Below are 25,000 nucleotides of genomic sequence, written 5' to 3' on the forward strand. Positions count from 1 at the left end.
ATCTATCACAGTGACCCCCCGAGGGACCTACGAAAAAAAAATCCAAGAACTGATTATTCACGGGTACGGTCGGTTTTTTGGATATAATGACTGTACTAATTGGACACAACTTTGACTTGCGCAATATTTGAAATGGGGTAGAATAAAGAAATTATAAATACCAGCACTTCGGTTCTAAAATATCATAATCAACAACATCGGTTCGGTTTACAAGATTATAAACCGAAATAGATATTATACACTAAAGAAAAAGTTCCCAAGTCCACAGGTGGCCGACGCGGAAATTGGACCAGCGTCTTCACCTTACGCGGCTAACGTCCCGGCCACGGCGGTACCCGCCCCAAATTCTCTGGTGTATGCTATCTTTGAAAGACTAGGCGCCTTTGACCAACTCTAAGGACGAGCAAAGTGTGCTTGCATCTTGCCTATACAAATCCTTTACTGGATAACGTTATGTTGGGGATTGTGATGGTGGTGGTTCCCTAGTTGGCCTACAAGATGTTTTGCCTGCCCAATACGGAATGTAATTGCGTGAAGTTTGCTATGATTATGAGCTTTTCAGTCGAGTACCGTGTGCAAGCATAGTTTGCTGTGTTGCCTAAGTAAGGTACGAGATTGAAAAGCTTGATTATATCACTATTGTATACAATACTTTTTCTACGAGTCATCTAAAAATAACACTTTTTTTTTTATTATAAAACCTAAATAATTAGTTGCCAAAAATGTAGTACAAAAGATATAATCGCGCAACAGACACACGCAATTATAGTTTGGTACTCGTATACGAAATCATAATTCAAGCATGACAGTCGACGAATAGAAAAATAATTTTATCTTCTTGGTTTTGAGTCTGGGCCGATTTTTATTTTGTTGTTGATTTTTAACTATAATTATAGTTTTGTATACGAATTCTTAATTCGACAATTGCTCAGACGACGAGTAGAAAATAGTTATTTACGATAAAAGTGAAGAAAATAGGAAATTCGCAACGAGTGGTAATAAATTAAAACACGACCGAAGGGAGTGTTTTAAATCGACACGAGTTGCGAATTACCTATTCGCACGTGTATCGTACAACGTTTTACAGTACATATGACTCTTTAAAGTTTCGACATATGCACGGAAAGTGCTCATTCCGCACGCGTGCGGGAAAGTTGCACCATATGTACTGTAAACTTATTTTTAAGGCCGAGGGCTGCATGCACGCGGCGCGCGGTGCGGTGAGCGGAGCGGCGGGCGGCGCGGCAAGCGTCCGCCGCTATCGTCCAAAACAGATTCATTCATTTCTATACATTTTGATCGTGCGCGTTTACCACCGCTCGCGCCGCCTGGCGTCGAGCGGCACGATCAAGAGTTCATAAGTTACTAAGACGATTGCCGTAACGCAACCGTTTCGTGTAAAATAAGCCCGTGCGGGTGCAAAAATAATATGAAATCCGTTGATATAATCTCATTAACGCTGAGGGATGAAGGGCGGAATTAAACGGGTTTGCTTTATGGAGCGCAAGTCTTGAATAGTTATTTAAATATCAGGTTGATATTCTACAAATTGACTTTTCCTGAAGATAAAGCCAGGTTTTATATTGTATATCTTATAATTTCAATTTCCATAGATATTCGTCGATCCATCTTGTTTTATACCGTTTAAGTTGTTAAGTGATCACCTGTCTGGCCTAGTGGGTAGTGACCCTGCCTAAGAAGCCGATGGTTCCGGGTTCAAATCCTGGTAAGGGAAGTGTGATGAGCACGAATGTTTGTTCCTGGGCGTTTTCTATGAATTTAAGTACTTATATATTAAATATATTGTTGTCTAAGTACTCACAACACAAGTCTTATTGAGCTTACGGTGGGACTTAGTCAATTTGTGTAGTAATGTCTTATAATATTTATTGATATACTTATAAAGTAGTTCCCACGCTGGTTCAATACCTATTGATTCAATTTCTATCGACTGGATATTTAATTTTGACATATACAATATTTACACTCTACACTATCGATTTAGATATTTAAAAAATATCCTATTTTGTTATTTCCGGAACGTCACGATTAAGTATTAACTTTTCATTTATTTATATGAGCGTGACGTACAGGAAATTAACTTATATCAAATCTCGTTTCATATCTTACTTTTTCAGAGGTAGAGCAAAGAAATTAACAAAACGACAGGTGAGAATATGTTTGTGCCATAAGCCACTTACATTGGTTTGCAGGAGACCGAAAAAAGCAAAAAAAAACAACCGTTTTGCAAGACCGATCCGATCCCATTAGTGCTCCGTGAACAAAGTTTTGTACGGACCACAAAAAATATTTTTCGAATGTTTTATAAATAATCAACTGTTTATCATTTAGGCACATATATATATGTGTGCCTATACAAATATTTTGAATATAGTGGTAATCATTAAATAAAAGCATTTTTAATATGCCATATACGTTTTTGATGAGTATTGGCAGGCAAATCTAATAATTTTTTATCACTCTTTAAAATAACTATACTCCTATCCTAACATAGTCAACACTAAACGTTATTTTCATCAAAACAAAGTAAAATGATCGGCTTTGTAGAGCTAAAAAGCCAATCGTGCGATAAACTCGAGAGCAAAGTTTTTTATCACTCCTACTTAGAGCAAGAAAAAATAAAACTTCTAAAAAGCTTTGCTTTTCTTCTATAAAAGTTTAAAAGCTTGAAGTACTTGAATCCTATAGCCCGAATTAGTACGAAAAAAGGGCCATAAATTATCATCAGAAACACGAAATCATAAATCATTTAGGTTTTCTGTAAATTCCAAAAAAAATCGTATTCGTAAATATATAAGTAGATTAATTGTGTTAAATGGAATTTACCAACCCAAATATTTTTTCGTATTACTTATAGTTATTTTATTGCTAAACAACAATTCTCTATCTATTCTCACGTAGGTAGTACATTAACTAAATTAAACAACAGCGCAACCAACCTTAGTTTTACTGCTTAATTCGAACGACTTAATTGAAACAGCGACATACTAAACTACCCTAAGTAATTGCTTTCAGGGCGAACGCCTTGTATCAATTCTACACGAGAATTTTAGTACGAACGGAACTAGATTGATTAAAAATAATAGTGCAGTTTTTGCTTAAATCGGAAGCTAGGCGCGGCCGGGGGCGGGGTGCGGGGCAACATGGCGGCCGCGTTACGTCACTTTCAAGAGCTGTTCGTTCGTCGTTTTGAAATTAGATCAGTAGCCAACCCGCAGCGTATTGAACGCACGTCTGTTTAAACTCCTATGATTTTTATCCCGAAAACCGTTCGCGACCAGTGATTTTCAGTTTTGTGTTTTTTTTTGTTTTTTCCCCACGACCGATGGACCTGGATCCGGCTTGAGACGTAAGTTTTGATTAAAACAATCGATCGGCTTAGAGCTTTTTGTGCGAAGTTTTCATTGCTGTTTTTGCACTGAATTCTTATTTTTATAGTTTGGTCGATATACTTCGTTAATTTTGATGTTCGAAAGCTTTTGTAATGTTAAAATTTATTGGATCGCGTAAGTTTAAAAAAAAACCGTTGTTACGATCGTAAATTTATTAAAACCGTCATGGGAACAGCCAGTTGCGCCGCGGAAAAGACAAAAACACATTTTGGCTTTCTTTTGTTTCGGAATTTTATTTAGATGGGAAAGTAAAATAATTCAATTTACGAAGAGGGGGAAAATCACGCAAAATCTGCTTTTGTGTCTTTGTTCTCTGAGAATCATTAAATGTTCTAATAGGAATCTTATTAGATATTATTCGCTATAAGTAGAACGACGTTGAATTTTTAACAATTTGTCTTTAATTTTACAACGTATGTAGGTAACTAGTTTCTTAATTTATAATAAGATAGAGGTCACCGAGAAAACAATCGAATTATAAAAAAAAAAGAAAAAAATGATTCCTCTGTTAATCTGCCAAGATGATTAATTGCATCCGTTCAATTGGCTAGAAATAAAATAAAATCTTAAGTTTAATTTCAGTACCTAAACATGACCATATCTAGGAACAGCTTTATGACCTATTGTCATATTGGTCTACAGTTTGTCTATGCGGAGAATAGCTAATAGTAATCTTAGAAAAATCTACTTACAAAAAAACTGTACAAAAAAGTGGATACCGACATTTTATTACGTGTTTTATAATAAAATTCAATAAAAATAATAGGAAAATACTTTTTTTTTTGTACCTACTTACAGAAAATAATATTTTAAGTTTTACGTCGGTCTACTTACAAAAAAACTGTACAAAAAAGTGGATACCGACATTTTATTACGTGTTTTATAATAAAATTCAATAAAAATAATAGGAAAATACTTTTTTTTTGTACCTACTTACAGAAAATAATATTTTAAGTTTTACGTCGGTTGTTTTATCAGCGTTTCTGTTCCTTATTAAGTAAATTGGAATTGGTATCTTGTCGAGAATTTTGTAAGACCTATTCAATTGTATTTTTGTAAATTTGGTAATTAAAAGCTTCTACTTTCAGATGAACTTTTAACTAAGTTCAGTGTTTGAAAAATAATAAAAAAGCGTACAATAGGGATAATATGTATTTTTAAACAGCATTTTCTTAATTTCATAAGCCCGCTTGAAATAATCGAACTAGTATGGTTGTCAGACGCAAGTAGAGATGGGCCAAATATCTATGCGGTAATTATTAGCTATTCGGCATATTCGGCAAGTTTTTAAATGTTCGTATTCAGCCGAATTTTTTCTAAGCCACAAATTTTGACTAAGATTTAGAGTTTGTAAAGTTAGGGCTTGTAGAGTTAGGGTATAGTTAGAGGCAGGGCCGGATTTCCACCTAGGTTCACAAGGCTCGGGCCATGGGGCCCAGGCAACCTAGCAATGGTTTGAAGATGGAGAAGGGGCCCTCTAAATCCTAAGTTTTTTTTTTTTATACTACGTCGGTGGCAAACAAGCATACGGCCTGCCTGATGGTAAGCAGTATCCGTAGCCTAGTACATAGGAGGAGGAGGAGTTACATGCGCGTTGCCGACCCTAACCCCCTCCCACCCTCGTTGAGCTCTGGCAACCTTACTCACCGGCAGGAACACAACACTATGAGTAGGGTCTAGTGTTATTTGGCTGCGATTTTCTGTAAGGTGGAGGTACTTCCCCAGTTGGGCTCTGCTCTAGATCTGGAATGACATTCGCTGTGCTGTGCCCTACCACACAGAGCGAGATGACATTCACAATGCCCATACCTCTCTTGTGGACGTAGTTTAAGGACATACCCGGGTCCAAAAGGACACCATAATACCATAGGAAGTACCATAATACTGACTCAATCTGGACCTGGTTAGAAGCTTGGCTAAACATGAGATCAGATAACTTTTTATCAGTGCGAGCCATATGGTCTCGCCTTGGCAACATTTTACATGAAAATGTATCAACCTACAGATTTAACATTTAACACTGTAAAATGTACCTATGATTTTTTTTATACTACGTCGGTGGCAAACAAGCATTCGACGACCGGTCTGGCCTAGTGGGTAGTGACCCTGCCTATGAAGCCGATGGTCCTGGGTTCAAATCCTGGTAAGAGCATATATTTGTGTGATGAACACGGATATTTGTTTCTGAGTCATGGGTGTTTATATGTATTTAAGTATTTATAATTATAATACATTATATATATCGTTGTCTAGGTACAGTCAGCGTCAAATACTTCGTAGCAGTCAAAGTAGCCAAATAGTTCGGTACACCATATATTTAGTATGGTGTACCGAACTATTTGGCCACTTTGACTGCTGCGAAGTATTTGACGCTGACTGTACCTACAACACAAGCCTTATTGAGCTTACTGAGGGGCTTAGTCAATTTGTGTAATAATGTCCTATAATATTTATTTATATTTATATGGCCCGCGTGATGGTAGGCAGTCTCCGTAGCCTATGTACGCCTGCAGGAACACAACACTATGAGTAGGGTCTAGTGTTATTTGGCTGCGGTTTTCTGTAAGGTGGAGGTAGTTCCCCAGTTGGGCTCTGCTCTAGATCTGGAATGACATCCGCTGTGCTGTGCCCTACCACACAGAGCGAGATGACATTCACAATGCACATATCTCTCTTTTGGACGTAGTTTAAGGACGTACCCGGGTCTGAATCAATGCTAGGACCTACCTACCTATCCAAAGGACGAAAGTGGAGGACCCGCGTGAAATCACATTTTTATACAAACGTTGTCCTCATTTTCATCTCTGGATATGAACATTATTGAAAATATATTGACACGATTTGTTGTATATCAACCACAGCTATGCCCCTTTAGACTTTTTTCGAATTTTAAATTATTCTAAGAGTTAGAAGCATTTAAAAATTTGTATGAAATCTGTTTTTCGCTCCTAATTCTTACAATAATCAAAAATCAAAAAAAAGCCAAACGTAGCGTAGCGATGGTTAATATACATCAAATTGTGTAAAAATATTTTCCATAATGTCAATATCCAGGGAGGAAAATGGGGACTACGTTTGTATGGAGAAACGGCCCCTTTCCTCTTAAGGTCATTAGACGACTGTAGATTTGTTCGCGAGTACTTTATCTTTTACGAAACCTAAATGCTTCTGGGGAGCGGTTTATTTCTAGCTGAGATTATAGTTATGACGTTTCCGGATGATTTATAATGTATAAGAATCGATGGACGATATGTATGAACCGAAAATATTGCCCCAGATATTCGGTTCCGCAAGATCGGACCGAACATTCGGCGGTATATTCGTTTTCGGCAAAGTCAATATTCGGCCCTCTAGACGTAAGTAGTAAGTAGTTATAAGAAATTGATAATTTTTGTTATGATTTTTGGGTCTACAAAGAAGATTTGTGTAAAGTTTCAGATCGATACTAGCTCGGGACTGAAAAAATATTTTTTTCAAATCCGTTGAAAACTAAACGTTTAGAACTTCAGGTACATAATAAGTAAGTAGTTATAGGATATCCCGACGAAATTCAAAGATGGGACGTGAGAAAAATGGTCTGAATTAATCTCCTTCGTTAAAGTATTTGCCATTTTATGACATTCTGCAATTTGCAGAAAATATTATCGAATAAAATTTACGTATTAGAAATTAAAAAAATTAAAAGTCATTAATTTTCGCAAAAATAACATTACAGCAACGAACGAACAGAAAAAAACACGCAAGCACGCAAACAGCGTCAATAGGGTGTAAGTCCAATAGGGTTGTTAACTGTATTATGCAAAAAAAAACATATTAAATATAATTTACGTCATTAAGTAGATCTATCTCGCGAAATAATATTATTTTTAACGTTTGCGACTTTTGACATCATCAATTCATTCAAAAACAAGCGTTAAACCGTATTTTCAACGAACATTATGAATCTCGTTCTCGACTAGAACTGACAAATGACAGACGAGTGAAACATTTGTCATTAGGATGAAAGACTGGCCCGTTTTCTCAGCATTTTACAAATTGTCGTATCTTCATCACTGTTCTCTTTTCAAAATCAACCTTGTTACCTGGGGAATGGAGTTGAAATTACAATGTAGCTGATAATAGAAATGTGGCGATGAGAAGACGAGTAGACGTGACATCTGCAGTCTATTGTATTGTGGTAACGGATCGCCCGTAAGCCTTGTTAAAGAGACATTCATTAGTTTAAAACTAGTGCATTCCAAAGTATTAACTGGGATAGTAATATTAGTAAGTTTTCGGGCAAAGAGTTGTACTAAATTTCATGTTTAATAAGTTTTTGGCAAAAATTTAATTTTAGGCACAAGCTTTTATCGCTGACTCTACTTTTTTTCCACAGGCAACTAATACTCATCGAGACATTCTAACAACTCCAACCACAATTAGATTGCGTTGTTTTATCACAGAGTTCCTATGGCTACCTCCTGTCTCCGTCATCAGGTCAGCTCGATGGTACCATAATATTGCATTGTCACGTGACTTATGTATGCAAATTGTCAGCTGACAGCCGGAAACTGGGAAAAGGGTCAAATTTAACTTTCAAGATTTGATTACAGACAGACAGACAACGGGACGGGTGAAACGAAATAAAAGCTTGTAAATATGTATGATAGAAAGCCAGTAAGTAACGTTTATAGTCCTACCGAAGCTTTGGTTTCGGCAGGCTTCGGCATAAAAAATGTGTTTCGGCCGTTAGTGTCCGACTGAAGTTTCGATTTCGGCAGGTTTAGAAATCTACCATTTATTCAATTTTCCTCTTATACGAAGTGTTTTTCCTACTCCTTTAAGGTTTTTTTTTTCGATCATCGGATAAAGTTGTCTGTGAGATAAATATGACACTCTCTTTTTCTTCTTACATGTGGAAGAAAGGGAGCGTGCTATATATATCCGACAGATAACTTTATCGGAAATTTGAAAAATCAGAATACGCTTCCATAATTTATATAAACCAACAAATATAGATCTTCCAAGCCAAATGGAGCATCGCTCTAGATGGATATTTTTTGTATGAGTTCAAATTACCAATACCTGTGTCTGTATGTTTTTTTTGTCATATTCTTGTTTCTATATAATCTAGGTTACTTCAAACAGCGCTTAAAACGGCCAAATAAATGTATTTGTAATCGGTACAAGTCCTGGTAATTTGAACTCATAAAAAAATTCATACTACGGCGCATTCGCCGTACGTTTTTTACGCACAACGATGAACGCAAAATTCAAAACGATCCCAAAAATTTATTTATCATTCCTTTCCCAAAATTTCATTACGATTGGTTAAGTTTTGGAGGAGGAAAATTTGAATTTTCGCCTAAGCTGCAGTTGTCCTTATCGCTCCCGCGAGAAATTCACCTAAATTCTGAAATTTGATAAGGATCTCAGCTGATATTTCGTTAAGCCCACCTATAGAAATTCGCTGACCCATACCGCTTTCGACACCTGTACGGTAAAATAGAGCATAGACTAAAGTCAATCTGACCTTTCTAAAGGCCAAACTGTTGCCTTTTTAAATGTCAAATTGGCTTAACTAACAGCACTAATTATTGTTACAAAATGGCACTTCGCTCCCCTTCCATGTCACAGTATGATTATTTCGAACGGAAGTTTCAAACACGAAAAGCGACGTAAAACTAAATAAAGCCGTTATTCATAAACTTTGTACAAGCCGTATAATTTATCCTCTACCCTTATCTGACACTTTGATATTTAGATTAGTTAGAAAGAGACATAATATATTTATAATTTTGACAGTTTTACGCAAATAATTTACGCAATCATGTATTATTTCAGAATTCAATACTTATGACACTAGACCAAGGCTTGGAACCGGTTTTAAAAATAGCGATAAATACCGGTTTATTTTGGATTAACTCCGAACTTTCATAAGAACGCGAACGTTTTAAGAACTTTATTGTAACCTAAATAAACCGGTTTATTCGACGAGCGACAAGACGGCCGTCTGGCCCGCTGGTGTGCCGCGGAAACAAAGACACTCACAAACGAAACCGATTTTTATTGTTCTAAACCGGTTAATATGACAAGAACTTTATGGAAATGTTCTCCTAAACCCCGATTTAAAATAACCGTTTTACAAACGAAACCGAAATTCAAAGGTTTTGTGCCAAGTACATGATAACGGTTTGGAAATTAACCGGTTTCCGAGCCATGCACTAGACATCACATTGGACTATCACTTGTCTTCTAGTTCAAACAAAAAACAAATCGATTTAAATGTCATATCACACACACGTACACTGTTAAAGCCGTAACCTTTATAAGCTTTACGTAGTCAAGTAAAAAGCGCGTCATTTCCGTTCCATCTAAGTCGGCAAAAGTTTTACTAGCCTACCCCTTTTTGATGCAAATATATGTATGTATGATTTGAAGCGTGACGAACAGGATTCATTCGAAACAAAAGAAATCATTCAGACCGTGTCGACCGATCGGATCAGCTGACCCAGATTATGGGGGACCGGTGAAGGGACAGTGCCTCGCTCGAAAACGTCTTAACTAACTTTAATGCCTTTTGTATTTATACTAAGAAAGTCAAATCACAGCTTGGGAAGGTTTTAAGCATTTTCTTAATTTTTTTTTTTGTATTTTTAATCGTAATTTGATTGCAATTCAAACTAAAGATCAAAATGGTTTAATAAGATATTTTTCCGCTTCGTCACAAACATGCGAATAAAATTTGTGTTTTTTCAATTCGTAACTTTTATATATGATAAATAAATATTATAGGACATAATAATGTTCCACGGTAAAGTCAACTAGGCTTGTGGACTCAGGAATAAATAACAGTGTTCATCACACGAATAAACGCCGTTACCAGGATTCGAATCCGGGACCATCGGCTTCATAGGCAGGCTCACTACTACCAACCAAAGAGAATTTGAAATAGACGTGGATTGTCAAAGAAAACTTCGTAGCAACAATACGAGAGACATCGTTGCCAGCGATGGTGCTATAACCTTTAGGTTGTGCCCGGTAAGATGGCGCCACTTTTTGATATTTAACAATTTAACACATATCAGTGAAAGAATAAGGATCAAAGTCAAATACCGTTCTAAAAGTTTTAAGCATGTGTCGAAAAATGGCAGTAAATTTACGTGGCAACAAAGTTATCTTTGACAATACACCGTCATTTCAAATTCTCTAGACAGGTCATCAATATGACTAATAATATTGGCGATTTGTAATGCAAAAAAGATTTTTTGTGCCCATTAAGTGTGTTGTGTAACGCAACAATCCAAGATACTCGGAATGCTCTTTTTTGCTTTTCATTTCCAAGTAACGGCTTAAATTAAATTTGCATCTACCTAAAGAAACCTTAGGCCCTCAGCACACAGAGCGTAAGGGTAAGTGACAAGTAAACCGTATCGTAACACGCGCGTAGGACGACCGCGCACGAACAACTTCAAACAACACCGCACACGACGCGTTGCCGTAGCGTAATAGCGTATGAGATTTCTGTCGCCATTACGACAGGCGTAGCGTAATACAGGCGTAAAAAACAAAACTCCTGACATAATCAAACAATAAAAAATCTTCTTTATCTGACGAGAAAGTAAGATCGTCAATACATCCGCCGAAGTCATCTGACGCCAGCGACACCATGATTTCAACTTTATACCACGTCGCTGGCAAACAAGCATACGTCATGTCTGATGGTAAGCAGTCACCGTAGCCTATGGACGCCTGCAACTCCAGAGGTGTTACAAACGCATTGCTGAGCCTTTAAATACCTGTACACTCCTTTTTTGAAGAATCCCATACTGTATACCCAACTACATAACTAATTAGATTTCAGTTAAAAAACGTTTACGCTTACGCGACGCTTGGTGCCCAGTACCCCTAGTGTAAATTTTATCGACATCATAACGTGACGAACGCGTTTGCGTTAAGTCTCATTTTGTATAGGATTTTGAGTTTCCAAAACGTCCCGCTTGGCGCGCTCTTTCTAAATCCAATACAAAATGAGACTAAACGCAAACGCGTGCGTCACGTTTCAAAATCGAATTTATTTACACTAGGGGTACAGAACTCTACGTGTCTCGTACTCGAAACGTTTTTACGATACGCGTACGCGACGCTTACACTTCCTGTGCTGAAGGCTTTAGTATATTTTAGTCTGTAGTAACAAGAATTGCCTAACTAAGCAACGAAATAGGCACAATAATGTTGCTCAATAACTATAAAGAATAAAAACACTCCTTATCGTGATAACAGCTCATTAGCATTAAAAAAGAGTTTTCCTCGTGCTAATTTGACTTACAATATACATACATAACTAACTACCTTGGTATTATCAAGTTAGGCTTAAACTAGACAGAAAATAATTACATTTTCAAAACACTACGTGAAATGGTCTGTACCCCTAGTGTAAATTTATTCGATAGCGAAATGTGACGTACGCGTTAACGTTAAGTCTCATTTTGTATGGGTTTTTTTTAATACTACGTCGGTGGCAAACAAGCATACGGCCCGCCTGATGGTAAGCAAGCAAGCTTAAATACATAGACAACACCCATAACTCAGGAACAAATATCCATGCTAATCACACGAATAAATGCCCTTACCTGGATTTGAACCCCACTAGGCCAAACCGGTCGTCAAAATATGTATTGTTTATCCTATACATCATACAAAAAAATACAAAGGTGATTTATATTATTGGCCGGTACCGGTATTGTAGCGATTAGGTACATACGTAATTTGAAACGGCCAAAAAAATATGCCAAGTGACATACGTTATTTTTTTCTAAACTACGTCGGTAGCAAACAAACATACGGCCTGCCTGATGGTAAGCAGTCTCCGTAGCCTATGTACGCCTGCAACTCCAGAGGAGTTACATGCGCGTTGCTGACCCTAAACCCGCCCCACCGTTTAGAAACAGCGCGCCAAGTGGGACGTTTTGGAAACTCAAAATCCCATACAATCTATCGAATAAATGTACACTAGGGGCTCTGATAGCATGCTAGCGTTCGGGAATATAGCTTTTTTTAATTTTTTGTCAATAAGCAAGGTCGGCGTTGATCGTAAGTCTCATGAAACCAGGTTACAACAAAGGGCAAAAAATATGTAACAATAGTAACTTTAAGTTTATGTGTGCAGTTTTTGGATTATGTGTGACTTGTAAAACACAAAACGTAAGAAACCTCCTCTCCTCTTCCTCCTCTGGAGTTGCAGGCGTACATAGGCTACGGAGACTGCTTACCATCAGGCAGGCCGTACGCTTGTTTGCTACCGACGTAGTTTAAAAAAAATTACGTATGTCACTTGGCATATTTTTTTTGGCCGTTTCAAATTACTTATGTACCTAATCGCTACAATACCGGTACCGGCCAATAATATAAATCACCTTTGTATTTTTTTGTATGATGTATAGGATAAACAATACATATTGACGACCGGTTTGGCCTAGTGGGTAGTGACCCTGCCTACGAAGCTGATGGTCCCGGGTTCAAATCTTGGTAAGGGCATTTATTCGTGTGATTAGCATGGATATTTGTTCCTGAGTTATGGGTGTTGTCTATGTATTTAAGTATTTATAAATATTTATATATTATATATATCGTTGTCTAAGTACCCTCAACACAAGCCTTATTGAGCTTACTGTGGGACATTAATTTGTGTAATAATGTCCTATAATATTTATTATTTATAATTATAAATATATTTATAATATTTTTTGGATTCGACGGCTGTGACTATATTTTTTGTCATTCGTGTACTTAATAACGAAAATAGACGAAATTTATTTCCTTTATTTATAAAATATTTTAATTGATAAAATATTGTACAGTCAAGTGCAAAAATATGTATCGAAAGAATTGTCTCATAAATATGGTACTACGCTCTTATTACACTGGAATAAGATGCTATGGGACATATTTTTGAGTAAGATGTGTACACCCATATTTTTACACTTGACTGTATCACGTGGTCATATTTTCACTTTTACTGTATTTTGTGTTATAAAAAAACGAAGACGTATAGTCACATTTCCTAACAGGTACTGTACCTTTATTGTCGTATTTTTTTAATTACTTGATTGTAAATTTATCATTTTTGTCGAAAATAACCGGTTATTTTTCGGGTATAACCGAAACCGGTTATGAAGTTTGGCCGGTTTTTGCTTTTACTAACTACTATAGACTACCTAAAGTAGTGAAGTGGAAATCACTTACAAATATTTAAAAAAAGTTCTACCGTAAAAACATGGAGATGATATATAGCCCGGTACTGTATATGGAGACAACATTGAAAAAGAATGAATGTCTGATCCAAATCATCTAAATGGCGGTAGGTATTCAATTCAATTATTTTCAATTAGAGCTGATGGCTATGAACGTCGTAATTTAGTAACGTCATGTAACACGTGATATTCATTCAGAGTACACTTTTAATAAAAAAATGTTAATTGGGAATTAAAGTCAGACCAAGCTGACTGTATGACATTTACAATGACAAATGAAATGACAATATTTATTTCTGAAACCAGGTATCCATATTTTTGTCAACAAGACTATATTAGTAACAAAGAAAAAAAAACGTTAATGTTAGAATAAGTTTTTGGCAAAAATTTCATTTTAGGTACAAGCTTTTATCGCTGACTGTACTTTTCTTTCCACAGGCAACTAATACTCATCGAGCCAATTCTAAAAACCCCAAACACAATTAGGTTGCGTTGTTTTATCACTATGTCCACCTCTTGTCTCCATCATCAGATCAGCTCGATGGTACCATAATATTGCATTATCACCCGACTTACGTATGTATGCAAATTTTCAGCTCAATCGGAAATCGGGAAGTGGGTCAAATTTAACTTGCAAGATTTGATTACAAACGGACAACGGTCAGGTGAAAGTAAATAAAAGCTTGTAAAGAAGGCGACAAATCGGTACCCCTAGTGTAATTTTAGTCGATAGCGAAACTTGACGTACGCGTTTGCGTTAAGTCTCATTTTGTATGGGTTTTTGAACAGCGCGCCAAGCGGGACGTTTTGGAAAGTCAAAAATCTCATACAAAATGACACTTAACGCAAACGCGTACGTCACGTTTCGCTGTCGAAAATATTTACACTAGAGGTACGGAACATTGTACACATGTAAATTTAACCTTCTGAGAGTCCGTATAAGCAAAATTTAACTTTATCGATTTAAAGAGTTAATAAATCAAAGTTCATGTAAATGTAACCACCTGATATGGAGTCCGTATAAGCTGTTTAAGTTTGCATCGATTTGAATAAATCAAAGTTTTCAAAGAAATTTGACATGAATGATGACTTGATGACATTGCCACACTTTGCAAATGCCACGCAGAGTTCGTTTTGTTCGCCTCTACAATATTTTAAATCCACGTCTATACACCGTGTTTTTTTTTATTTCCGTTAATTTCAAGGGTGTATCCTTGAGCTTAAATTAAGTAACTTTCTCAAAGACACCGGCATTCTAATTAATTCCATTTCGGAGATAATAATTTTTTTTTTCTTATAAGGCCCTTACGAGCGTGTATACTTGGCGTAGGGCCTCGTTACATATTGTTTAGTGTTTAGTATGAGTTAATAAATTTGCCACTTAATTACTTTTTACAAAAATAAAAAAATAAAAATAAATTTTTTTTTTGATAATTAACTATGCCATTTAGTTTCCTCAAACGTACTTACCGATACCCCGAAGTTAACGGAATTCAATAAAAACACGGTGTATTTTAGGCCGCAATTATACTATCATAGAAATGAAGATGTACCTATATTACTTAAAATTGTTGTTATTAAATTAACTTTTGATGGTGTTATTAGAACTATTTTACCAAATTAAGCGTATATGATCATAATTGTAGGATGCTTTCAAATAGGCTCCCCTATATGATCATTTCTTGACTGAAATAATTGACGGAAAATATCGGTGTCAGGACAAAAGCCGTTTGAATAGGAACAGTATTTATGAACGCCGCTTTGTTTCAAAAACCTCTATTCCAAATTCAAACGCAGCTAAATTGAATAAAGAACAACAGATGCGTTGTGCGACTTGTGCGGAGGTCACTCGACCAGCGCCGGTTGACCCCCGCCTCGCGGGTTCTTTGAGCAATTCTTTAATTAAGTAGGGTTTAGTTAGGTCTGGCAACGCTGGTTAGGAGTTTAGTGGTGGGCGAGCGACCTACATAGTTTAATTATTGCTAGGATGCGACTTAGAGGCGCCTCAGTGAGGCCTTTAGTGGGCGATATAGCTCCAACCTACAAGCTACATTCAAATTTAAGCTTTATCAGAATCGTGTAAAGGCGATTCTTGCATGGTAGAACTCAATGCTGGTACAGTCGTGGCAAAAATCCATCAATTTTATGCCGTTGAAAGCAATCGATCTGTGGGATGGTGATTGATAAGGGGTAAGCTCTGATTACATGATGTAATACATTATGAAACTCTAGTTTACACCTATGAGAAAGTATAAGTAGAAATACGTAGACTGAGAAACGTATTTTTGATAATCTGTTAAGAGTCCTTATTCCTACAGACGAGCGTATTTTGTAAAATGCTTCCTTTTTCATTCAAGATTACGACGTAACTATTAGTATTTATTCAAAAACTGATAACGTACTTAAATAATCGTTTCCTAAACTAGGGGCTCCAATAGTTCAAATTTTCATTTTCTCTTTTAAACCTCTTTTTTAATGAGGTTTTTTGGGAGTCTTTTCCAAATTTTGCAGTGAGATGTGGCGTTTCGGTTCTCAATTTTGCTATAAACAAGAATCATTTGGTACATGAATGACTACAATTTGATTCAACATATCTCGTACGAGGGGCTGGAATGATTAACAATCGAAGATCCATTTGAAAAAACTGATAAAATACCTTCCGAGTTTTCTTAATTTTTTTGGCGAAAACAGGGTTTTATTATATTTTATTTCCGCAAATTGTACACATATTTTGCTTTAAAAATAATATTATAGCAAACTGTAACTTTATGTTAACCTATAAAAAAAAATCGTAACTATGGGACCTACATTGCCGTAAATTTATATTTTTTTAAAACACGTTAAATCACGCAGCAGCGACGCCCCGCTCTCAGTCCGCGCGGAGCGCGCTTAGAGGACGGACCTGTGCTCGATTGTCAGGCATTCGTTGCGATCGTAATCAACTACGGAGTTCCGAGAAGTGCTATATACTGCGATTAGAAAATCTTAATAAAAGTTCATTTTTACAGTATGCCTAACAGACTCGCTTATTGATGGATTTTCAGTGTTACTTTTTTTTTAATACTAAGTCGGTGGCAAACAAGCATACGGCCCGCATATGTACGCGCGGAGGAGTTACATGCGCGTTGCCGACCCTAACCCCCTCCCGCCCCTCGTTGAGCTCTGGCAACCTTACTCACCGGCAGGAACACAACACTATGAGTAAGGTCTAGTGTTATTTGGCTGCGATTTTCTGAAAAACGCATATTCACTTAAAATTACGTTAGGGTTTGCATTATTATTTTTGACCCGGATGAAGTCCAAGTTCTCATGATGGAGTCAGGAGTTGGTCACCAGAACTCCTAATCTACTAATTATAATCCCATCGTGTTTGGGCTCAAAAGATTTGCCCTGACGAACACCATCGATCTAGATGAGGTCCAGGGTCTCATGATGGAGTCAGGAGTTGGTCACTAGAACTCCTAATCTACTCATTATAATTCCATCGTGTTTGGGCTCAACAGAGTTGCCCTGATGAGCACCTTCAATCTAGATGAGGTCCAGGGTCTCATGATGGAGTCAGGAGCTGGTCACCAGAACTCCTAATCTACTCATCATAACTCCATCGTGTTTGGGTTCAATAGAGTTGCCCTGACGAGCACCATCAATCTAGATGAGGTCCAGGGTCTCATGATGGAGTCAGGAGCTGGTCACCAGAACTCCTAATCTACTCATCATAACTCCATCGTGTTTGGGCTCAATAGATTTGCCCTGATGAACACCATCGATCTAGATGAGGCCCAGGGTCTCATGATGGAGTCAGGAGTTGGTCACCAGAACTCCTAAACTACTCATCATAACCTCATCGTGTTCGGGCTCAATAGATTTGCCCTGACGAGCATCATCAATCTAGATAAAGTCCAGGGTCTCATGATGGAGTCAGGAGTTGGTCACTAGAACTCCTAATCTACTCATTATAATTCCAACGTGTTTGTGCTCAAAAGATTTGCCCTGATGAGCACCATCGATCTAGATGAGGTCCAGGGTCTCATGATGGAGTCAGGAGTTGGTCACCAGAACTCCTAATCTACTCATCATAACTCCATCGTGTTTGGGCTCAATAGATTTGCCCTGATGATCACCATCTATCTAGATGAGGTCCAGGGTCTCATGATGGAGTCAGGAGTTGGTCACCAGAACTCCTAAACTACTCATCATAACCTCATCGTGTTTGGGCTCAATAGATTTGCCCTGACGAGCATCATCAATCTAGATAAAGTCCAGGGTCTCATGATGGAGTCAGGAGTTGGTCACTAGAACTCCTAATCTACTCATTATAATTCCAACGTGTTTGGGCTCAAAAGATTTGCCCTGATGAGCACCATCGCTCTAGATGAGGTCCAGGGTCTCATGATGGAGTCAGGAGTTGGTCACCAGAACTCCTAATCTACTCATCATAACTCCATCGTGTATGGGCTCAATAGAGTTGCCCTGACGAGCACCATCAATCTAGATCAGGTCCAGGGTCTCATGATGGACTCAGGAGTTGATCACCAGAACTCCTAGTCTATTCATCATAACTCCATCGTGTTTGGGCTCAAAAGATTTGCCCTGACGAGTACCATCGATCTAGATTAAGTCAAGGGTTGGGTATTGAGCCCAAACACGATGGAGTTATGATAAATAGATTACGAGTTCTGGTGACCAACTCCTGACTCCATCATGAGACCCTGGACTTCATCTAGATCGATGGTACTCGTCAGGGCAAATCTTTTGAGCCCAAACACGATGGAATTATAATGAGTAGATTAGGAGTTCTAGTGACCAACTCCTGACTCCATCATGAGACCCTGAACATCATCTAGATTGATGGTGCTCGTGAGGGCAAATCTATTGAGCCCAAACACGATGGAGTTATGATGAGTAGATTAGGAATTATGGTGACCAACTCCTGACTCCATCATGAGACCCTGGACTTCATCTAGATCGATGGTACTTGTCAGGGCAAATCTTTTGAGCCCAAACACTATAGAATTATAATGAGTAGATTAGGAGTTCTAGTGACCAACTCCTGACTCCATCATGAGACACTGAACATCATCTAGATTGATGCTGCTCGTGAGGGCAAATCTATTGAGCCCAAACACGATGGAGTTATGATGAGTAGATTAGGAATTATGGTGACCAACTCCTGACTCCATCATGAGACCCTGGACTTCATCTAGATCGATGGTACTCGTCAGGGCAAATCTTTTGAGCCCAAACACGATGGAATTATAATGAGTAGATTAGGAGTTCTGGTGACCAACTCCTGACTCCATCATGAGACCCTGGACTTCATTTAGATCGATGGTACTCGTCAGGGCAAATCTATTGAGCTCGAATACGATGGAATTATAATGAGTAGATTAGGAGTTCTAGTGACCTACTCCTGACTCCATCATGAGACCCTGGACTTCATCTAGATTGATGGTGCTCATCAGGGTAAATCTATTGAGCCCAAACTCGATGGAGTTATGATGAGTAGATTAGGAGTTCTGGGGAGTTCTGGTGACCAACTCCTGACTCCGTCATGAGACCCTGGACCTCATCTAGATCGATGGTGTTCGTCAGGGCAAATCTTTTGAGCCCAAGCACGATGGAATTAAATTGAGTAGATTAGGAGTTCTGGTGACCAACTCCTGACTCCATCATAAGAACCTTCATTCGGGTCAAAAATAATAATACAAACCCTAACGTGATTTCAAATAACACTGAAACTCTATAGCACTAATGTGCGCAAACGATTGGCATCTTGACTACGCAGCATGGGTGCGTAGCCACCATGCCAATCGATACGACAACGAAACACTATCTGTCTCTCTCTCGTACTAATATGCACAAACGATTGGCATCTTGGCTGGGCAGCATGGGTGCGTAGCCAACATGCCAAACGTTTACGATACGACAAGGAAACACTGTCTCTCTATCGCACTAATATGCGCAATCGATTGGCTTCTTGGCTAGGTATCATGGGTGCGTAGCCAACATGCCAATCGTTTACGATACGACAACGAAACACTACTCTCTCTCTATCGCACTAATATACGCAAACGATTGGTATTTTGGCTAGGCACTAAGCAAGTGTGTGGCCAACATGCCAATCGTTTACGATACGACAACGAAACACTATCTGTCTCTCTATCGCACTAATATACTTTATTTATACCTGCAGTCATTTAGTAACTTCTTCATTTTCCATTGGTGTGAAAGAGACAGAATAAAGAGCAAGGGTTATAGTACACTCTGTAGTCTGTACACTTAGTAGTAGTGTACATAAAAAAAAACTACTGTGCATATACAATAAAATAAAGAGTGCCCATATGATATCATATGACACTAAAATTAATGTTGCTTGAAATTATATTGAAAACTATCAAGATTATTCTAGTCTGCATTGAAACGCGCGTCGCGTTGCCGGCGCTCGCGTACCGAGCGCCAACGCCATCTATCGAGAGTTATTTCGTGAAATCGGAGAACGCTCCAAGGATTAAGGGCTCTTAAGCGCGTTTAAGAGATTTCGTAACCTTATCGATAAAAAAATCATATATAAAAGACATTGAACTATTATTACTACGTATAAAACCGGTACAGAGAAAAAGTATTTTTCACGTCAGCAGCTCGAACAAGGGTATTTTTCTGCTTTAAAACAGTGAGCAAAATCGCATTTTTCTCACTGAGTGAGACAAAATAACATTCAAGTTTATATTCGAATGTTTACGTCATCGTGCGGGGCCTAATACAAGTTCGAAATATTTGGATTCTATTGTCTTTGTCCCTTTCACGACATTAGCAAAAAGAAAGAGACACAAAAAGTTCATACGTAATTCAACAGTATATTGACGGTTAATAATAGACCCCCGAAATAAGTCAGACCGCACCCTACGAGTCTTCATTCGTAATAATTAATTAATGTAATAAAAGTTTAAAATTTAATAGAAACACCATAATTTACGCATTTTATTATACAATCAAAACAATGAACTTATAAAAATTTACGCAATTGTTATGCAAAGTAAATAATTCTACTTTTAACGATAACAAAAGTAGTGTCCGCAATTCGGACCGCCGTATCTTACAAAGTTTTTTTTTTTGCAAAAAAAAGTTGTCGATTGCTCTGTTAGTCGTTGTTCGTTATTTCATTATTTTCGTATTATTTTATTGAAATTTCTTTCGTTTTGTTTTATTGCGGTAATTAAACTTAATTGTTAGAATGCCTTCAGAAAACTTGAGTGAAATAGTGATGAAGACGGATTACATTTTTTCAGGTTGAATTTTTACCTTCAAAATATGTTCTCACTGCCGACGTGAAAAATGTTGTGTACTACACGAGATCAAAACTATTTACATCTCGTGCGCTTTTGAGTCCCTTACTACGCTCAAGATTCTAAATTAGAATCTCACTCGAATAAAATAGCACTCGAAGAAATATCAAACTTTGCTCTCTTGTTGTACAGATAACTATTGCGTCACGAGTTGTTCTTGTTTTCACAACAAACCATAGAAGCGGAGCGTGAAATCTCGCGACCTAAACGCGTAAGCGCCATGATTTTTTTCGGCGCTTACGACGTTTTGGTCGCGTAGTACAGATTGCGATTTGCGATTGCGATAATTTCATTGTTTGGTATGGCTTCTTTGTAGAAGTAATAACTCAATGATAAAATGTAGGTATTTTGAGTTTAAAGGTAAATCGTTAATAAGTTAATATACACCGTGTTTTTTTTTTGATTTGCGTTAATTTCGAGGGTGCATTCCTGAGCTTAAATTAAGTAACTTTCTCAAAGACACCGATATTCTAATTAACTCCATTTCGGAGATAATCAATCATTAATTTTTATCTTATAAGGCCCTTACGAGCGTGTACACTTGCCTTAGGGCCTTGTTTACTTTTTGATTAGTGTTTAGTGCGAGTTCATACATTTGCTACTAAACGTAGTACTATCTCGGACGATCGACGTTCGAAATGACATTGATATGTCACAGTTTTCAATTGTTTGGTTGAGTTAAATGTAATGCCCGTGTTACAACAACGCTATATGCAACATTTAGTTACTTTTTATAAAAATAAAAATAGTATTAAAAAAAAAATTTTTTTTTAAATTAACTTTGCCATTTAGTTTCCTTATACGTACTTACCGATACCCCGAAGTTAACGAAATTCAATAAAAACACGGTGTATATAATTTTCTATTAATCAAGAAAATAGGTGAAAAACAGCAATAAAAAAACGCATAAGCGTTTATAGGGACCGTGCGCGGTGGAAGGTCTGCCATCTTGTGGCATGAATCGGAAACATAAACTGTACATTGACACTTCACGCCAAAGCAATTGCTGCCCTCTACAGTATGCGTACATTTTCCTATGCATTGTAGGTTCTACTATCTTGTAGGCTAAATTGGTAGTTTAAACTTGACATTTACACTTCGCGCTAATATATAGGGGGCTCCCGTGCTGGTCCCTGCCTATAGGCCTTATATGGACGTGTACGTCTGTGGCGTGACAGTTTTTGACTTACACTCAAAAACTATCTTAAAAAAAGTAAGTGCCTCAAGGTGTTAAGTCCGCCATTTGTACTCTTTTTTGTGAATTGGGCATTAAAGTTTAAATAAATAAATAATAGTACTGGTGTAGAAAAAAGTAACTAAACGTTTCGATTCGATCTTCTCTGTCGTTTCGCTCTTGGCAGAGCGGTCGTGGTCACGTTGGGGCGCCCGCGTAGTAGAGGTGGACACAGCTCTTCGCACGATCACCCGCCATGTCTCCCTGTTGGTAGACTGTCTGGCACTGTCATGGCTCCTCCTGACGCATTTATGTGTTAGAGGAAGCAAGTGATATTGCTATCTTATTCCACCGCATAGCTGCATCCCTTAGACTGGCCTACGCTGGACCATCGTGTCGAGGAGCCCTCAGATACGCGGTTTCCAACCGCGGATTTTATTTGGTCAGTACAGCGCATAGGTGACCTGCCGCGCGATCAGGTCCCTACTTTTCCTTGTGCGACCAGCCCCTCTACGGCGTCGTTAGCTCGCCTAGAAACTGATCTATATGTATACACCATGTTTTTTTTTTATTTCCGTTAATTTCAAGGGTGCATCCCTGAGCTTAAATTAAGTAACTTTCTCAGACACCGGTATTCTAATTAACTCCATTTAGGAGATAATCAATAGTTAATTTTTATCCTATAAGGCCCTCACGAGCGTGTACACTTCCCTTAGCACCTATTTACATATTGATTAGTTTTTAGTACGAGTTAATACATTTGCTACTAAACATACATACTATCTCGGACGATCGATGTCACAGTTTTCAATTGTTTGGTTGAATTAAATGTAATGCCCGTGTTACAACAACGCTATATGCAATATTAAATTACTTTTTATAAAAAATAAAATATAAAAAAAATATTAATTTTTTTTTGAAAATTAACTATTTTTAATTATATGCCATTTAGTTTCCTTAAACGTACTTACCGATACCCCGAAGTTAACGGAATCCAATAAAAACACGGTGTATAAGTATGTATTTATCTATATAAGTAGGTATGTGTATATCGTCGCCTAGTACCCATAGTATTCGATACTACTTAGTTATTATAGGATATGGGTCCACTATTGGGCTGACAGATGTTAAAAACATTGTTAATAGAGAAGATCCAATATTAACTGCTAACTAAAAACGACGCATTGTTTGGGGACCTTGAGACGTTTGCATTTCGATAACGCTAATCTAAACGTATTATTGCCAAAATGACAGAGAAGCGTAATAAATCCAGGCTCTTATGACGTTTTATTACTAATATTACCACGGTAGGAACTGGTTACTTTACTAGAAGAACGTAATAAGTGCTTTGTGTCATGTGAAAAATATTGACAGTTCGATAGTGTCATGTTGTAGTTAGCTGTAGGTTATAGCTACACATATACAGGATGATTCATGATACGTGAGCAGAGCTAAGCCAACATACTCATTGTCAGTGAATGTTAATGGATCGTTTACTATCATTTTTCTCCACCTTACAGAAAACCGCAGCCAAAGACCCTACTCATAGTGTTGTGAATCAGTCATTTGAATATAACAAAGTCAGGGAGTGTCATTAAAGATGTCATATTTTCATAGTAATTTAACATTAATGACATTGCTACAATCGAATTTAAACATACCAAATCTTTACTGAAAAGATGATAAATATAGTATGCGGTTACATTAATGGTATAAAACGAAATTATGACTACTTATAAAATAAAACTACTAAAACTAAAGCTACCTAGAAAAAAATACCTGAAACAAACCCCAAGGGCAAGGTCCCAATAACGCAGGCAGCATTCCCGCGCTGTATCGCGATGGCAAGCAGTTACGAGAGAAAGTTGCCTGCGCGACGCCGACGGTCTCCCGTTGCCTCAAACGCTTTCCAAGCTCCCTGTGGAGCCCACACGCCCCACGGACCAACTGCCTCGACGCCAAATGCTACGAATTCGTAGTGGGTGCCGAGACAGCTATATTTATTAGTTTTAAAACGCTTTCGGGCATCGGCCGCCGCCCCGGCGTTTCTGCTGGCCGCTGACAAGTAGGACGCTGCCAGCTGTTAGCGTTCCACACCAGTGTTCCATTAAAACGGTGGTGACTGTCGTTAGTCGTGCTAACTTAAGCCAAAACAACATGTCGCGCGAGTGACTAAAATTACGTCAGTTAAAACATTATTTTGGTTTGCCACACTTTGCCATACAGGTTTTCGCATTTAGGTTTTTTGGTTTACAAGAAATTTACTAATTGGGAATCATGCTGTACTATCTTGTAACTTTACCAAGCACGTATACTTTACCTTTCAGACTTCCTAAGATTTATTTGAATTTTGACAGCTTTTCTCCATTTGCGAGCTAAAGAGAAAACTGCAGTAAATCAAATTACTTTGGTGTCGTTATTTGAACTCATCTAAGGATATAAAACATAAACAGTATGAATGAAGGAGTCTTATCGTAGGATGTTAATATAAATGGCAAATAAGATAAAACTAGGTGTCCAGGAATGCATGAATCATGTGTAAAAAAAATACGACGAAGTAATTGTTATACATGAAACATCAAGTACTTAGTACTTATTCAGACAAATAACTTCCGAATTGTCACGTTTTGTGAACTTTTATATACGACGCACAGAAACGGACTATATTTTCAATTTTCATACAAAAACTATTACCTTTATTGGCTTATATTGGCGGAAAGATGGGCTAAAATGGTTACTGAGCACCATATGGTGCAGGACGGGACGCAGGCAGACCGAAAAGGAGATGGCGGGACGAATTGGACGCATTCTATGACGTCTAAGACGATGACAGGGTCG

At 37.7% G+C, this 25,000-nt stretch overlaps 1 long non-coding RNA gene across 1 annotated transcript in view; it reads left to right on the plus strand.

Annotated features, from left to right (window-relative positions):
• The first annotated feature begins 324 nt into the window (after positions 1 to 324).
• LOC133530721 (uncharacterized) overlaps positions 325 to 25,000 on the plus strand; it is an 88,869-nt gene continuing 64,193 nt past the window's right edge. The window contains exon 1 of the long non-coding RNA XR_009801363.1: positions 325 to 3,370. This is a non-coding gene — a long non-coding RNA (uncharacterized LOC133530721). The remainder of the gene's footprint in view (positions 3,371 to 25,000) is intronic.

The sequence above is a fragment of the Cydia pomonella genome, chromosome 23, assembly GCF_033807575.1.
Source record: "Cydia pomonella isolate Wapato2018A chromosome 23, ilCydPomo1, whole genome shotgun sequence".
Lineage (NCBI taxonomy): Eukaryota > Metazoa > Arthropoda > Insecta > Lepidoptera > Tortricidae > Cydia > Cydia pomonella.